The 17,115-nt window shown below is 46.2% G+C and overlaps 1 long non-coding RNA gene across 1 annotated transcript; it reads right to left on the bottom strand.

The window, feature by feature from the left end:
* Positions 1-325: 325 nt before the first annotated feature.
* On the bottom strand, positions 326-6,236 carry LOC139669356 (uncharacterized). Its single transcript, XR_011697249.1, has 4 exons — positions 6,159-6,236; positions 2,987-3,137; positions 580-636; positions 326-473 (listed from the first exon to the last, which is right to left on the bottom strand). It is a non-coding gene; the product is annotated as an uncharacterized lncRNA (long non-coding RNA).
* Positions 6,237-17,115: the final 10,879 nt, after the last annotated feature.

Here is a 17,115-nt window from a genome sequence, read left to right as displayed (position 1 = left end):
TGTCTTGCACTGTGGGGTTTTCTTCTGTGCACAGCGGAAGGATAAACCCCTTGTGGCTGCCCCCTGCCCCTCTGTGTCCCGGACAGTGGGCTGTGTGGGGCACACACCCTGCACAGGCCCAGCAAGGGTGCTGGGGGAGCTCAGGGAACAGGGACAGCAAACTTGGCCCACCCAAACCCACCTGTGCTCGGGAGGCTGCAGGACACACAGACACACACAAGATGCCACCTGTGGATTTACTGTAATTTACACTGTTAGAGCACAAACCTGGACAAACACCAGCAACGCTGATGTTTGAGCTCCACACCCCTCAGCTTTCCTCACCTGTGATCAGCGAAGGCTCCTGTGCTACCTCCTCGGGTTTCTGGCCAAAAATGGAGGCAAGTATTCTCAGGTATCTGCTGTTCTCTCAGAAAGGCCTCCAATTCTCCCATGTCTTCAGGCTGCTTTGATAAAACCAACTCCAGGTTTTTCTAAACAGAAAAGCCAGAACTTAAAATGCTATATTGACTCAAAAAAGCATTTGCCTCTTCACAGAAAAAAATCAAAATGAAAGAATAAAATTGGTTGACTACTTACACTACTTTCTTGGCTCCTCTTCCCCATCTGGTGGGACTGACAAATGCTGTGTCATAACTGGAGAGGGAAGGAAGTTTCCATTTTTAGGTTAGTTCTGGAATCCAAGATCTTCCTCAAAAAATTCATTTTCTTCAAAATGAGGAAAAAAGAGTGTGAATGATGCAAAAACATTCCACTTAAATGTAGAAAAATTGCTGGGAAAAGGCACTTAAACTGAGGTTTTGTTAAAATACACATTGCTAACAAGTGGCAAAAAATACCAGAAGAAATGCTGAGCTTGAGAAAATCAATACAGCTCAACTCCCTCTCCTTTCGAAGATCTAGCACTGGGGGCCATAATTCAGGTTATTAAAGCTTTTTTTCAAGATTGATTAAAGTTCATTTTAGTAACATCAGCAGGGAACTCAGGCTCCAGTGAGCTCAGTATTGAGAGTGCTAAAGACTCTCTTCCAGAATATCCAAGTGTTGCTCCTCTAGGCCTTCCTGCAAATGAGAACTCTCAGTGTATTCAATCATAACAAAAGCCTGTCAGTGAAAAATATCTTGCCTTTAACAAACCTCATAAAACAAACAATGGGAAATGTTCCCTCTGACTTCTTCTTGCTCAAGCCATAAAATCCACTCATTCTCCTTTTCTTTGCAGATCTCCTGAGGTACAGAATCATGGAATCACCAAATGGCCTGGGTGGGAAGGACCTTAAAGACCACCCAGTGCCACTCCTGCCATGGGCAGGGACACCTCCCACTATCCCAGGTTGCTCCAAGCCCTGTCCAGCCTGGCCTTGGACACTCCCAGGGATGGGACAGCCAGAGCTTCTCTGCCCAACCTGTGCCAGGGCCTGCCCACCCTCACAGGGCAGAACTTCCACCCAATATCCCATCTGGCCCTGCTCTCTGACAGTGGGAAGCCTTTCCTTGTGTCCTGTCCCTCCCTGGCCTCGTACCAAGCCCTCTCCAGCTCCCCTCAGGTTCTGGAAGGGTCTCCCCAGAGCCTTCTCTTTAAGTTGTTTTATCAAGTAACTGAGGAGATCTACTCTTGCACATTCTTGAGATGTGCCAGTGGTCTGTAATCTGAGATAACTGGGACCAATGAAGGCCTTAAAAAGAAATCACCCAGTGAGCCTTTGGAGACTTTGGGGTTCAGGACTCAGTGTGGTGCAATGTGCACTGCTGGATCCAGCAGTCCTGGGGGGAGTCCCCCTCTATCACAGCTGGCAGCAAGATTAGAAAAGATTGAATGAGCAAAAAAGAGCTGCATTGTCTTCCACAAATTCAGCAAAAGAAGTCTCTGGAACAGAGAAGTGAGCAAGGGGGGGGAGACGAAGGCCCTTTGGGGATGCAGAAATCTAAGTGAGCTGGATTAATTTCCAACTGTATCACGTATTTCCATCATAATCTTGGGCAAACACCTGGGTCAAGTTTTCAGAAAAGTAAGTTCAGTTCTCCTGGCTTCTTCAGATGTTGAAATAGCTCATTAGACTTTTCAAGGGCAAACTGCAACTAGGCTGCTGGTCTACCTGAAAACGTTACAGGTTGAGCTGACCACACAGAACTGTTTTAAAGATCCACCCCCACCTTTTGAGGCTACACATCTTAAAGTATTCACATCTGTGCTCCACTTCCACACCTGTAAAATATTATGTTCCTGCTTCTGTGAGCTGAGGAGAAGAAATCTGCCACGTTCATAAACCAACTTTGAGACTCTTCAGTGCTAAGATCATTTAACAGGGGCATTGACACAGGGCATCCTTTTCATGGGGACCATCTCTTACGTTTGGCTTTGACAAGAAGGGAACTGAGATCCCACAAACTCCAAACTCATGATCATCAGATACCAGAGATGCCAAGGTAGGTTGCTCTAAACTCTATGGAGAGTCTGGCCTTCTTTTATGGCAATGAGGATGGCACTTTTCTCTCCTTTTTTTAACTGAGACAAGTGCCCCTCCTAACATGTGTCTGTGTGGAGCTCAGCTGTTTGCTGTGCAGGTTATCAGACACTACCTCATTATTAAAAGCAGTGATACTTAGATCAAGATTTGACTGCTTTTTCTAGACTCAGTAATGTTCTCTGACAGCCACAGGATACTTAAACAAACAATTCAGACTCTGGTTTTGACAGATTAAAACTACGTCAATACGGACATCTTAATGTATCTTCAGACTCCTAAACGTGTCTTAGAACACCCTGCATTTACCATAACAGTCTCTAGGTTGCTTAAAATTTAACTAAACCATCAGACTTGGATGCCATAGGATTAATGGACCCACTCAAGACCAAAGTCCTGGCATTCCAGATTACCCCTGTAGCATTCCCTTAGAAGGAACTCAAGTGTTTCCTGAACTTATTTTTCCAGAACAATCTACTTCTCATTAGAGTGAGATTAGCACAGGTGAAGACCTGAAATACCTGCAAGAGTTCTCTCCTTCATCACTCAGGTGGATCCAGCAGAAGCCAAAAGTCAAAGGTCTTGCTTGCAGGAATTTCACACCAACTAATTCCACAATCTGCAGCCACTTCTTCTAAGACAGACCCATCAGGAGGACACATCCACCGTTTTCTGCAGGCATGGAAGAACAGGGGAAAGCAGTTACTGATGCTTGAGTGTCACCCTGAAGCTGGGCAGCAATCAGACACAATAAAACATCTGGTGTTAGCAAGAACTTTCAGCCTGTATTTATGCCAAGACACAGCTATATGGGGCTGCTTTCTTGCAGACAAGCCGAGACAGATATAAGAAGTCTAAACTGATTTTTTCCAATAGATATTATCTACAGAAACATTTTTTGGTTGAGGACCAAGTACTTTTTATATATATTTTTCATAAAAATCCACAGCCTTTCTCTAGTATTCAACTCATTATCAACACTCCCCTCACTGCCACATCAACATTTTATTTGAAGTATCAGTCACAGCATCCCATCAAAATTTAATAGCCACTTTCTATAATTGAAGCATATTAACTCTTAGTTTCACCTATGCTAAGGTTTATCCTTCTCCTTCTTTTAAAATTCTAATGATATTAAAAATAAAATTCCTTTCCACAACATGACTCAGAGATGCATAATATTCCTTTCTTCAGCTCCTGGGAAAGGAAAGGCAAAAGAATTCTCTATCCCAGCCTATAGCTTTGTACTGAATGCTGAGTGTCAAACCAACGGGGCTTTTAAGATGAATGTCAACAACTGTAACAGTTACATAAGATACAGTTAGAAAAATATTTTGCAAGAAAAAATGACAGTTTCTGTCACTTGAGAAGATGATTTATACTTCAGTTTTAGAATGCAAGCAGTCAACATGTGACCTGACATTTACCAAAGGAAATCAAAGAGACATTCAGCAGGATTACAAAAGGCAAAGCACTGATGGCCCTACACCAGCAGTTCCTCTCAGTACTACAGAAAGATCTGCACAGTCTTCCTATCAATGTTATCCTCAAAAAATAGAAAGGGAGATCACAATAGTAGCTCTCCCTGTTGTCACTGTGCTGACTTGCTCCCCCCTTACACAGGTGACCTGGTGCTGCCTGTGCTGGCCTGTTTGTGTTGGGTCTCCTGTTGTTCTTCATGGACAAGGATGAGCCACAGGGCACATGAGCTGTGTTTGCAGTCACTTGGCACAAGAATGTGATGGTTAGAAAGGATGCCACATGCAGGGGTGGCCACGCAGGAAGGGTGGCAGGGGAGGGGAGCTGGGCTGGGCTGCCCTGCTGGCTCCTCCAGGCACCAGGGGAGCTGGGCCGGATTGGGGTGCCCTGCTGGCTCCTCCAGGCACAAGGGCACCAGGGCTGGGCTGGGCTGCCCTGCTGGCTCCTCTGGGCACCGGGGCTGGGCTGGGCTGCCCTGCTGGCTCCTCCAGGCACCAGGGCTAGGCTGGGCTGCCCTGCTGGCTCCTCCAGGCACCAGGGGAGCTGGGCTGGGCTGGGCTGCACTGTTGGCTCCTCCAGGCACCAGGGGAGCTGGGCCGGATTGGGGTGCCCTGCTGGCTCCTCCAGGCACCAGGGGAGCTGGGCTGGGCTGGGCTGCCCTGCTGGCTCCTCCAGGCACCAGGGGAGCTGGGCTGGGCTGGGCTGCACTGTTGGCTCCTCCAGGCACCAGGGGAGCTGGGCTGGGCTGCCCCGCTGGCTCCTCCAGGCACCAGGGGAGCTGGGCTGGGCTGGGCTGCCCTGCTGGCTCCTCCAGGCACCAGGGGAGCTGGGCTGGGCTGCCCTGCTGGCTCCTCCAGGCACCAGGGGAGCTGGGCTGGGCTGCTCTGTTGGCTCCTCCAGGCACCAGGGGAGCTGGGCTGGGCTTCCCTGCTGGCTCCTCCAGGCACCAGGGGAGCTGGGCTGGGCTGGGCTGCCCTGCTGGCTCCTCCAGGCACCAGGGGAGCTGGGCTGGGCTGCCCTGCTGGCTCCTCCAGGCACCAGGGGAGCTGGGCTGGGCTGCTCTGTTGGCTCCTCCAGGCACCAGGGGAGCTGGGCTGGGCTGCTCTGCTGGCTCCTCCAGGCACCAGGGCTAGGCTGGGCTGCCCTGCTGGCTCCTCCAGGCACCAGGGCTAGGCTGGGCTGCCCTGCTAGCTCCTCCAGGCACCAGGGGAGCTGGGCTGGGCTGCCCTGCTGGCTCCTCCAGGCACCAGGGGAGCTGGGCTGGGCTGCCCTGCTGGCTCCTCCTGGCACCAGGGGAGCTGGGCTGGGCTGCCCTGCTGGCTCCTCCAGGCACCAGGGGAGCTGGGCTGGGCTTGGCTGCCCTGCGGGGTCCTCCAGGCACTTCCTCCCGGAGGGCTTAAGGTGTTCACACAAACACTCTGCGGCTCCATTTCATCACCTGTTGAACAGAGACCACAACTCCCCATCTCACAGTGATTCTGTGAAACTCATTCATTAAATGGCTTCAATTCCAGGCTGGGTAGACAGACAATACAAACTTTATGAAGTAACACTTCACATCAGAACTTAAGTGGCATAAAGCCTTGTGCTGGTCTCTAAGCAATCATGGCTAAATATTATATATTTACTTTACTGAAAATATTTGAGAGGCAGGAGTGGTCAGTAGTGCTGATTTTGCATCCCTCAAGTTACAAATCTTCAGGATGGCATATGTAGAAGGATACACTCTTTAAATACAGTGCAAAACAGGTACCAAGCACATCTTGTAATGGTGAGAAACGACCAAGAGAAAATGGTACAACTGCTGCACTGAGCATACAGAGATTTAAATGAGGCCATGAGAAACAGGTATTTTAAAGCCTCAAGAATGACCATTGACAGTATCTGTAGGGATTTCAGTTTAGAGTTGGGAGAATCGCTGTTTTTACTGATCTCTGCCAAAACCAACAATTCATGAATGTGATTTCCATTTACCTGTGGAAACACAGCTACAATTCAGCATAGTAAGAAGTTTAAAGGTGTATCTCAAAGATATTTATAAAGATATAAATACTTTGCTTACTCTGGCAGTCACACAGAAGAAAAAAAGTCTCTTGAAAACATCTTTATCAAGGCTTCTGAGGACTATTTTTAAACTTTATTGCCAGAAGTAATCTACCATGAAGACCTAAGCACCAGCAAGAAATGAATCTCCAGTGTGATTGCTGTGCTTACCTTGTCATTTCCTCTGCAGAGATGACCACTCTTCACTTCTTTCATTTCCTAACTTGCCTCCCCAGTAAGTCATTCTTTCTATTTCCAAAGAGAAAGAAGAAAAAATAATAAATATCATGTTACCCTTACAATGGGAAAAAGTGAAGAACAGACAGACAGACCCTCAGAACAGCCTTCCAAAGTCTTTTCTGCAGGGGAGGAATGTGTTTCAGTGGAAGGCCAATGTCCCACTGCAAATTTATTTTGAAAGCCTTAATTGAGGGTAAGGGGGGGCATGAATGGTACTTGGTAGAGGGATGATTTTACCCTCAAGGAAGCACCATGGCAAGATTTCTAGAACTACCCAATTTAACTGCAGCAAACCTTGAAAGCTCCAAGTAAAAAAGTCTCCTCTACTTTCACAGCCAAGCAACTTTAAAAAAAGTTACCAGACAAAAATATTTCAACCTTTACTCCTGAATATCACCTTGTTTTCAGTCCTTTAAAGTTACCATACCAGTTACTCATACAAAGATTAATTGTGCTCAGACTAATCAACCAAGCATGGACATCAAAACTCCTGCTATAAATTGCTCATAAAATGCAGCATTTAGCAGTTTAGCCTCAGCAGTCAGGGACAGTAACACTCTTGGTAACACATTTGTGTCAGGAATACCTTCACATATGCCTTGTGAGATACCACCTCACCTTGGAAGGAAATGCAGGAAGGCATCAGAGCTTCCCACACCACCCACAAGGAGAGGCAAAGCCTTCAGACTGGCATTCCCATGCTTGGATATCAGACAGATCTTTATACCAATGCCTATTGACTCCTCCTCCCAATCTTCTCCTTCTGTGAAGACATCAATCATGTTAATATTAGGGCTTTTATAAGCCCTTTCTCCTGTTTTTTTCCTTTGTGTCCTGAACTGATTTTCTGGGGGTTTTCCCCACCTGTTTCAGTATTGCTCTTTCACCTCACAGCACACCTTTGTACCTTCTCCCCAGTTTTCCCTTGGTAAGACTTTTCTCTTTTGTTGCTGCTTCCACAGCTCACCTCAGCGTTAGAACAGTCTGGATTATTTTTCTCAAAGCCACTGTCTTGGCACTGCTTTGTTCTGCTTTAGTAATCAGAGACCAGCTCCTCTTGCTCAGCTCTGGCAGTGAATGCTGCTTTTGTCCCCATGTAACTCACTCTGAAATGTGCCAGTACATCTGGGTACCATTCCCAACAGCTGAAAGAATTTATTTTAAATCGTCACTCCGTTTATTAATAAAGAAAAAAACGCATGTGTGTATTTTTCCTTAAAACAGAATACAGGCACTGTACAAAAATGTTCACAAAAATAACCTTAGGCCTCAGCCAGACACGTGGCCAGTGGGAACCCAAGAGGCAGCACTGCCACCCAATTCCCAACGTGCTGGGCAGAAAACTGAGCTCAGGAACCAGCAAATCCCCAGCTCAGAGGGGATGGGAAGGGTTTGCTCCTGTGCTGAATCAGCAGTTGTATCTGATACTGGGTTTGATCTTTTTTGTCATTAACAAGGAAGACATGTAACTCTCGAGGTAAACCTATATTCTGGAATGTCCTTAACAAATATTTCATCAATGGGGAAAAGTTTATCTTAGAGTAATATTGTTGCCAAATGATTTATTAGAACTCAGAGCCAAAACAGGTAAAAGCCCTAAGGAAGTAGTGCATCTTTCAGACAGTTAAACTCTAACAGGAGTTAAATGCTGCAGACAGGAGGGTCGGGGTTAGGGAGGAAGGTGAGCAGCAGAGTCTTGCCAAACAAATAAAGATTTCCCACACATATGTCAATGTAATTCTCTGCATCAATACCTGAAAAAGGAGCAGGCGTAAAAGAAACGCACACTTAAAGCCATGACTAATGAGGATCCTTCTGTATCACAAAGTCTGGATTAGCCAATGAATCTTTCAAACTATCTAACTTGAAATATAGCATTTGGCAAAGTCCACTGACATCTGCCACCACTTTCTTCAGCTTTCTGCATTCCCTGGGGATGCTGTGTTTGAGCTGCCCTGCAGTGCCACAGCACAGCAACTGCAGACAGCAGGGAATGCAGACAGACACGCAGAGTGTTTAAAATGGGAAACAGGCTCTGGGCCGGGGCTGCAGTGACAGGTGTATCTGCACACTGGGACCTTTGTTAGGGAGGGCTCGGGGACACATGCAGGGTGGGCACAGCCCTTTCAGAGGCACAGGGGTATTTTGGTGAAAGTCAGACAGAGTAACCTCGTAGTAACCTCCAGTCTGGCGCTCAGCCACGAGGGAGGACTCTGAGGGACTGTCCCCTGGTGCTGCATTGATTAGATTTCTTCCCATAATACATCCAGTGTTTTTGCTCAGTAAACCTTACTAACAATTGAATCAAGAATAAAGAGTGAGAGGGGAAATAAAAGCTGATCTCCATGTGAAAATGGGCCATAAAATTAACAAGGTTCTCAACATCAAGTAATTCTGTTTGCTCTATTGGGGCCAGAAAATGAGCAGCGAGAAAAAAAATTTAAAAAAAAAATCCAGAACAACTCCCTCATCTGGCTGGATACTGAGAGTGCCCCACTGTGGATCACCAATAGTTTTTGGTAGAATGATCCTTAATTGCTGAAAATGGAACCAAACCTCAAATGGCTGCCATGGGAAAGACAACAGTAACACAGAACATCCCAAATGAATAACCCATTCCTTTAAGAAAAGAACACCACTTCCGATCAATACTGAATCATGCAGGCTCTGAATAACAATTATAACACTCACCTAGTTGATAATTAATGTAAGAAAAACTATGATCTTTCTAACATAAACATAACCTACTTCCAAGTGTTAAGAGTTGAAAGGATGAACAGGATTGTGATGACTCCAGCTATCCACACTGCATGGCAGCTGATAAAGTGAGTAAACTCAGTATTTTGCAGTATCTAGAGTAAGATGAGAACAGAATACATCGGACTGCTTTAATAAGGCATGTAGGAATACACGAATAATTCATTTATATCTTCCCTAATAACACGTGCTTTCAGAAAGGTCTGTCCCCCCAAAGTGATCCACAGAGATAGCAAGACTGGTGTAAGACACAACACGAATTTTTAAAGGTGTAGAGCTATAGCAGAATACCAGACTAGATCTCAAGCAGATCTACTCAAGCTACACATGTTTTCACCACTGGGACTTAATCACTTAGAAGCAAAAAACCTTCCTGCTACATGAAAAGAGGTGTCTAGTATCACAGGGAAACAATGGTAATGACCTTTAAATACTGGCATTTATTTGAGGTTTTCTCCCAGAGATCTTTTAAATGACTAACTCTGGTAAAGTAATGTCAGGAAGCAACAATTAGACATAAAAAAAAGAGCCAAGTAAGAAGCCATCAGCACAAGAAGCCCAACACAGCTGAGGCTGCATGTCAGCAAGCCCTGTCACTTTTGGAAACACAGGAAGAACATTTTATGAATTGCTTCGAAGAGCTGATATTTCTGACCCTTTGACATTAACTTGGTAAAGGAATGAAAGCTGCCCTTCACCTGGCACTGACTTATTCCCACTGCTGATCTGTAATGGCTTTTGGAGTGTCCAGATACTGGGCGAACTAATTGCTTGCAAACTATTTGCAGTCTGTGTTCACAGGAGAAAGGTCTTACTTAATAACAATTAAAAAAAAAAATTAAAAATAACCTCAAGAACCTTCATGAAAGAAAATCAGATTTTTGATGAAGGTTCTTTATGTGTTTTGGAGCTTAAAACAATTGCTGTATAAATAGGAGATATTTCACACAAATGGCCCTTCAAATACTGAAACACAACTCAAGTTCTCTGAGTGCCATGCTCTTTCTATATCCACATCTTTTCAGAAAAGGCTCAGAAGAGAATTAGACACTTGATATTCTCCTCTGTGATGCTCTGTCTTCTACCACTCAAACAAGCAACACATAGACCTGCAGGATGAATTCAACACATACAGGAATCACAAACCCTGGTAAGAGGCCTACCAAGTCCTTCATTTGTGCCATAGATATGCAAATACAGTGAACTAAACCCGTATATAAGTTCAAGTACACATAAATGTGCAATAATTTACAAAGGCATGGGTACCAAACCCACTGAGAACAAGCTGCTTCCATGAACTGCTCAGGAAAGCAGCAAGGACAGCAATGGAGACTGGAAAATTCTGCAGTGAATCCACACCGTGTTCCATGTTCTCCACTGCCCCAGCATTCAAGGGAACTCCAGGCCTTTCTCTGGCTTTGGGCACAAGAGTCAACAGCCCTTCTTGGAATTCTTGGGAAGCTGCAGAGCTCAGCCAAGAGATCCCCAAAGAGAGTTGTTAATGAGGGCACTGTGAGCTGCGTGCTCTGCTGGTGGAGCACATCACTCCTGTATTCCAGAACAGACACCCCGGCCAGCACTGCCCTCCCAGGCTCTTTAGATGCTCCCACGTGCCACGAGAGGGACAGCAGGGACAGTGCAAGTCCCACGTTCCCTCAAGTTTCTTTGTCAGCTCTGAACAGTTTGTGGCACCACACAAAGGGCTGGAGCAGTTTGCAGAAGGGACAGGCAGACACCTCCAAGCACTTCAGCTACCACAGAGTCTGCCTTTCTCCTCAGTGTCTGTCTGCTAGACACACTCTTGTGGCTCACACACAGTAATGTTTGACAGTTCAGCTAAAAATAGATGGCAATAAAGTTCTGCCAAAAGAGGTGTCTGCTCTGGATCATTCCACCAGCAAATGGTGTTTGCAAAAACTCTGTGGAACCCCCCTCACACCATGGCTGCTCTTCAGGTCTGGCCATGCAGATCTCTCAGGGAGGCAGCAGAACATCCTGCTCTCTGTTACAATGAACCACGTCATGGGAAGAGACCCAGGGCACCAGACGAACACAAAATACAAGCCCTCCTTAATGTTACTTCAAAAAAAAATCCTTTCAGATCTTGAGTAAGATATGGCTTATCAAAGCAGCAAATAATTTAAAGAAGTCTTGGCATAAATGTCCTGCTTGAATCCTTCTTGCTGGGCCAGCTGTCCCTAGGAAGGATGCACTTACATGTACAAACCACAAAATACAGGACTGCTGCTATGAATGCTCCAAATGCACAAGGCTGAGAAGGACTATCATAAGCTGCCTGGTGCTTTTGAATTAATGAAAAAACACTTACTAATTCCCCAAGGAAGCCACATTTCAGACACTGTGTGAAAAAACACTCTTCTGGAAGAGGAAAGCAAACATTATTAACTCCTAGTCATACCTTCAGAGAATTAACTAGAGATCCAGATGTCTTAACTCCAACCTGTGATCTGTGTCCAGATCACCTCGGTTTGGCTCCAGTTTCACCTCAACCAAACTTGCTTTGCATCGAGTTATTTTTATTATATAAATACCTATATGCGGAGGCTGCTGTTCAACTGAAACAAAACAATTGCTTCCAGAACTTCTCCCTTTATTTATCTTGGGGCAACAAGAATGCTTGAAAATAACTTGTAATTCACATGAAATGATTTGGGGCAGGTTTGGTCCAATGCAGTGGCCTTGCCATTTTCATGACTGAAAACATCACTATTTTTTGCTGATCCTTTAAAAAAAAGCAAAGTCTTTGATCAATACAATGATTGAGGGTCAGTCTCGTAAAATAAGTGAGCCAAGAACAAGCCCCTTCATCAGAAAAGCCCTGGAGAAGTGAAAACAGAGGTAACATAAATGTATGCTCTTTCTGTAGCTGGTTATTTGCTGAGTATGGTGCTGATTCTTTTATATTCAAGTTGTGTTGAAGACCCTCTCAGTTACTATGCTGTTACCATGACTGAGTTGTGTAGTTCACATTTTTATCACTATCAACAGGTACATTGGAGGAACCTCAAAGTAATTTATAAGCACTAATGAAAAGGCAATGTTAATCCTAATTCTGCAGGTGAAGAACAGATGTACAAACACTGGGCTTTTGTGTGAATCACTGTGGCAGAGGCAGAGACCAAACCTGAATTACCTACAGCTTCTATTCCCTGCACAGGATACAAAGAGCTTTCTGAAGAAGCACGGTAGGCATGGGAAGTTGTCCTGAGAAGTGACCAGAAAGAACCAATTTCCCGTGCAATCCCCTTAGAAGGAAGTGTGGTATCTGTGTGCAACTCCCACCTCAAAAGCCAAAACAAAGCCCCAAGAACAAGAGCACATACTGTATTTTTAGACAACTTTAGTCAGGTGGGGCAGTTTCTCTGTCCCACCTTGCTCAGTCCAGGACAGCAACCCCGACCTGGCAACTGGCCTGGTTTGGAGGGTACCCTCCTTGTTATGTAACTCCAGATATTTCTTGCAGCTTTAAGCTTCTACTGTACTTACATGGGGGAGAGAGAAAGGAAGAGAAATTCTACAGAAGGAGTTTCAGATGCTTTATTTTTACTGCCAAACACACCGTTTTCTAAGGTGTTTGGCAGTAAGGGTGCAAACTATTAAAATGATTGATTGATTGCATTTTAAAAATAGAAGTACTGTTCTGATACTGGGATTAACTATTATCATTAAGATATGGCAGAATTTTATAGAGCTTTGAAGCAGCACCCTACTGTGACTGCACCCTTCCCCATGTCACACACACAAACCAGATAATTTCATAAAGGAACTCAATGCCACGAACTTCACTACTCACACAGTGAGTTCTGCGTCCCTAGAACCACAGGAACAACTCCATGGTGTCCCTTCAATTCCTATCACACAGTTTTACTTTGTTTTCAGCAAATTTGCAGCCTTCCCATTTTTTCCCCAAAGAACATTTTGTGCTGCTCTATGGGAAAAGCTTAATTACAGCTGTTTTGAAAGTCCTTATTTTTTAAATATCCTATATATTTTTTATCAAATCTTAGTTATCAAAAGGGCTGCAAATAATATTTGCAATAAACAGCCATGCTGGTTTGGGCTGGGATAGAGTTAAATTTCCCCCCAGTAGCTGGCAGGAGCTGTGCTCTGGATTGGTGCTGGGACAGTGCTGGTGGCACAGGGATGTTTCAGTTCTTGCTGAGCCAAGGCCTTTCCTGCTCCTCACCCACCCCAGCAGGGAGGGGCTGGGGGCACAGGGAGCTGGGAGGGGACACAGCCAGGACAGCTGAGCCCAGCTGGCCACAGGGACACCCCAGACCACGTGGGGCCACGCTCAGCATGCAGAGCTGGGGGTGAAGGAGGAAGGGGATGTTGGAAGTGATGGTGTTCTTGTCATCCCAAGTCACTGTGGCCATGACGGAGCTTCCTGGGATGGCTGAGCCCCTGCCTGCCCAAGGGAACAGGGGAATGAATCCCCTGTTTGGCTTTGCTTGAGCACACCTTTGCTTTCCCTGTTAAAACTGCCTTTATCTCACCCTCACCCTCCTGCCCCGGTGCCCATGCTGAGTGTGGCAGGGCAGCTGAGAGGGGTCACTGCTCGCAGGGCTCACACCAACCCCACAGTGCCCTTTGGGGGCTCACACCACCCACAGCAGCCCCCGTGGGTTCTGCCCAAGCTGGGCAGCGCCTGCAGCTCCAGGATTCTCTGCCAGCAGCACGTTCTGCCAACAGAAAAGAACAGTTGATGGCACCCGCCCAAGGTCAGCGCCTCGAATTCGGGAGCTGGTTTTCTTCCAGACACTGCAGAGTCGCTTGTTTAAACGCAGCCAGTCGGCAACAATTAAGCGTCTAAATAAAACATGCAGGCTGGGTACTCCTTTTGAAAGCCCCTCCGTGACATGCTGTTTATTTTCTGTTTCTCACAGTCCTCATTACCCAACAATCAGGCCACAAAATGGTGGCCAGAGCAAGGCAGACATTTTGTAGCTGCCTCTGGAGAGCCCCGGACAACAGAGCGCCGAGGGGAAGGGGCGGCCGAGGGGCCAGAGGGAGTGAGGGGCTGTTCATGGAGGGGCTGCAGGCCAACCCTGCACCCCACCTTGCAGCAAAGTTAAACCCAGCCACTCTGAGAAGCCACCTGACAGCATTTTAGCAGAATACAAGTGCAGGGCAGCCCTTCCTTTCCCAACCCTTTCCCAGCCCTTCCCTCGGCCCAACACAGCTCCTCACCTTCCCAGCAGACCCTTCCCAGGCTGTTCCTTCACCTCCTCACCCTCCCAGCACAGACTCTTCCCTGTCTGTCCCTTCACCTCCTCACCCTCCCTGCACAGACCCTTCCCTGCCTGTCCCTTCACCTCCTCACCCTCCGAGCAGACCCTTCCCTGCCTGTCCCTTCACACTCCTCACCCTCCCAGCACAGCCCCTTCCCTGTCTGTCCCTTCACACTCCTCACCCTCCCAGCACAGCCCCTTCCCTGTCTGTCCCTTCTCACTCCTCACCCTCCCAGCACAGCCCCTTCCCTGTCTGTCCCCTCTCACTCCTCACCCTCCCAGCACAGCCCCTTCCCTGTCTGTCCCCTCTCACTCCTCACCCTCCCAGCACAGCCCCTTCCCTGCCTGTCCCCTGTCAGCCACAGGCACTCACAGCCACCCCTGACAGGGACTCAGGCACTGTGATTTTACCACATTCCTCCCTTAAGTCCAGACACCAACATTTTCCCTTCCAGCTCCAGGGACCTCCCAGCCTCCAGCACAGCTTTAAAGGCATTGAAAAGGAATCAGCAAAGGACACTCAAGGAACAGAGCCTCCATCTCTGCAGATGGCTCCTCATTCCCACTGAACTGTCTCCTGCAATGAGCCAGGGACAGCTAAAGCAGAGCAAAGTAGCACCACAGCTGAGAAAAGCAAAAAGCACCAAGAATTAATAAGCACATTCTTCTTTTTAATTGTCTGCCCACCAGCCTCCTCATAGAAGTATTAGCGACTGATGGATCCTAAGAAGCAAATATGCAAATCTTTAGGAAAAAACTGCAAAGCACATGCTATTCATTAAAGATTTGGGTACTTGCCAAATTACAAACTTAGAGATTCAGATAATTTTACACTGTTTCCTGAGGGGAAAAAATAAAAAAAACCAAACCCTAAACCCTACAACTTTCTAATGCAGAATAACTATGCTTTTGTCACCCTCCTATAAATAAAATATGGCTGAGGGGATTTTGCTTTCAGGTTTTTTTAATGACACAAAATAAGCAAAGTCACTGAGCTAATGATATATTTAAAAAAGGTGATGGATGTAAAAAAAACACCGAAACCACCCTGGACTTACACAACGAAAGAAAATTATCATTATTAATTTTAATGCAGCTCTGACTTTGAGGGACTCATGATATAGAAATGAAACCCAACAAAGCAGGTAAGGACTAACAACACAGGCATGCAGCAAACACAGGTGTGGCATGGGCACACTGAGGCCGGAGGAGACGAGGCCAAAGCATTTCTGTTCCCTCTGTTCCTACAAACACTCCAGTAGGATGCTGCTGTTTGACACCCAATGAACCAGGTCACAGAACAGGCAACCCAATGGGAACAAAGGGCTGGCCCCAAAAACCCAAACTTGGGCAACCCTTCCTGGTGTGCAGGTGGCAGGGGAACCAGTACCTGGAAAAACAGTCTGAAGAAGCTTATTTTGAAACTTTATCTCTTTAAAGAAAGTGTCTGGCACTTGAGGGAAAACTACCCTGAGGCCCCAGGGAGAGCAGGGCAAAATGTTCTCAGGAAAGAGGACTGAGGCATTTGCCAGTAACTCTGTGCTTTTACCTGAGAGACATTTCCAAGCTATGCACTGACCCTTCCCTGAGAGGAAACAGAGACACAGCAAGTGAAAGAAAGGGGCTTTGTCTGGGACACCCAGACCCGTTCAAATGTTACCCCCCAGCTCTAAACTCATCAATTTTAAGGCAACCTTGATTGCAGTTGTCCTTTGGTTTTGTTACAAACCCCCAAAATGGGAAGAATTCTGAGTTTTGTTACAAACATAAAAGCAGGCCAAGGTTTGTGAGGAACAACATGGGTCATCAAACTTCAGAGTTCAGCTAACTGGAATCTGAGTCAGGAAACAAAAAAATCCTTCAGTTAAGACAAGGTTTCACACTGGAAGTGTGGGAAACTCATGGTTTGACAAGATTCCCTTGCAAATCCAGGTGAAGCTCAGTGGTTGCTGTGATGTCTCACAAAGGCTGTCTGGATGTCTTTGACCCTGAAACTCAAAGTTAAATCCAGCAGCTGCAAAGTTAAACACAGCCAGATGAAGATTAAGAAAAATCACTTGCAAGAGCTGCTGGAAGAACACACCGAGTTTCACCTGCTGACACTGGAGAAAGAGGAAGCCCACACAGCCTACAGCTCCATTTAAACACACTCCAGGGAGGGAGGGCAGAGGCTCAACTGTCCCAGCCCTGCCAGACCCAGGCGAGGTGTGTGCTCTACAGGGTCCCTGTGCACAGGCTGCTCCTGCAGCTCCTCACACCAACCCCAGTGGCTCTGTGCCTTCCCACAGCCACCAAAACCAGCTTTCAGCACTCAGGAGAGAACAAAAGGGATTCAGCCCCCAGATCTGGAGAACTGGAATTAAAAACAAAACTAGTAAGGATGAGAGGGAAGTGGAAGAATCCATGGACACCACCGGCCTCAGAGATGTAACTTATCAGCTTGGGTTTGCTGTATGTTAGAACAGGAATAATCATACCCTATAGAGAATTTATAATATTTTATATTTTGGAAGTTTTTCTTAATAGCACTGCAAACAGGAGAATTCACATGCAGCACATACAGTTTAAAGGAAAAAAGTGGCAATGAACCAAGAAACAAGTGGGAAACAAAACAAGAGTTAAGGACTGTAAGCAGCAAACAGAGAAAGGTAAAGCAAGGAGAGGAAAAGCGACATGATCACAGATAGATAAGGATAAAAAACCAACCAGCAAATATTGGGGAAAATGTTTAGAATTCAGGGAACAGGAATAAAAAGCCTAAGGGTGTTAATTATGGCACATTTCTTTGTGTAGCAAACTTTTTGAGCAGTAAAGAATTCTGATTTTACTGTTAAATCCCTAGAGAAGAGAGAAACATCCTAAATTTTGTCAGCACACTT

Source organism: Pithys albifrons, chromosome 3 (assembly GCF_047495875.1).
Source record: "Pithys albifrons albifrons isolate INPA30051 chromosome 3, PitAlb_v1, whole genome shotgun sequence".
In the NCBI taxonomy this organism is placed as follows: domain Eukaryota; kingdom Metazoa; phylum Chordata; class Aves; order Passeriformes; family Thamnophilidae; genus Pithys; species Pithys albifrons.
The sequence above is the reverse complement of the archived record's forward strand: the minus strand, read 5'-3'. Positions and strand labels throughout refer to the sequence as shown.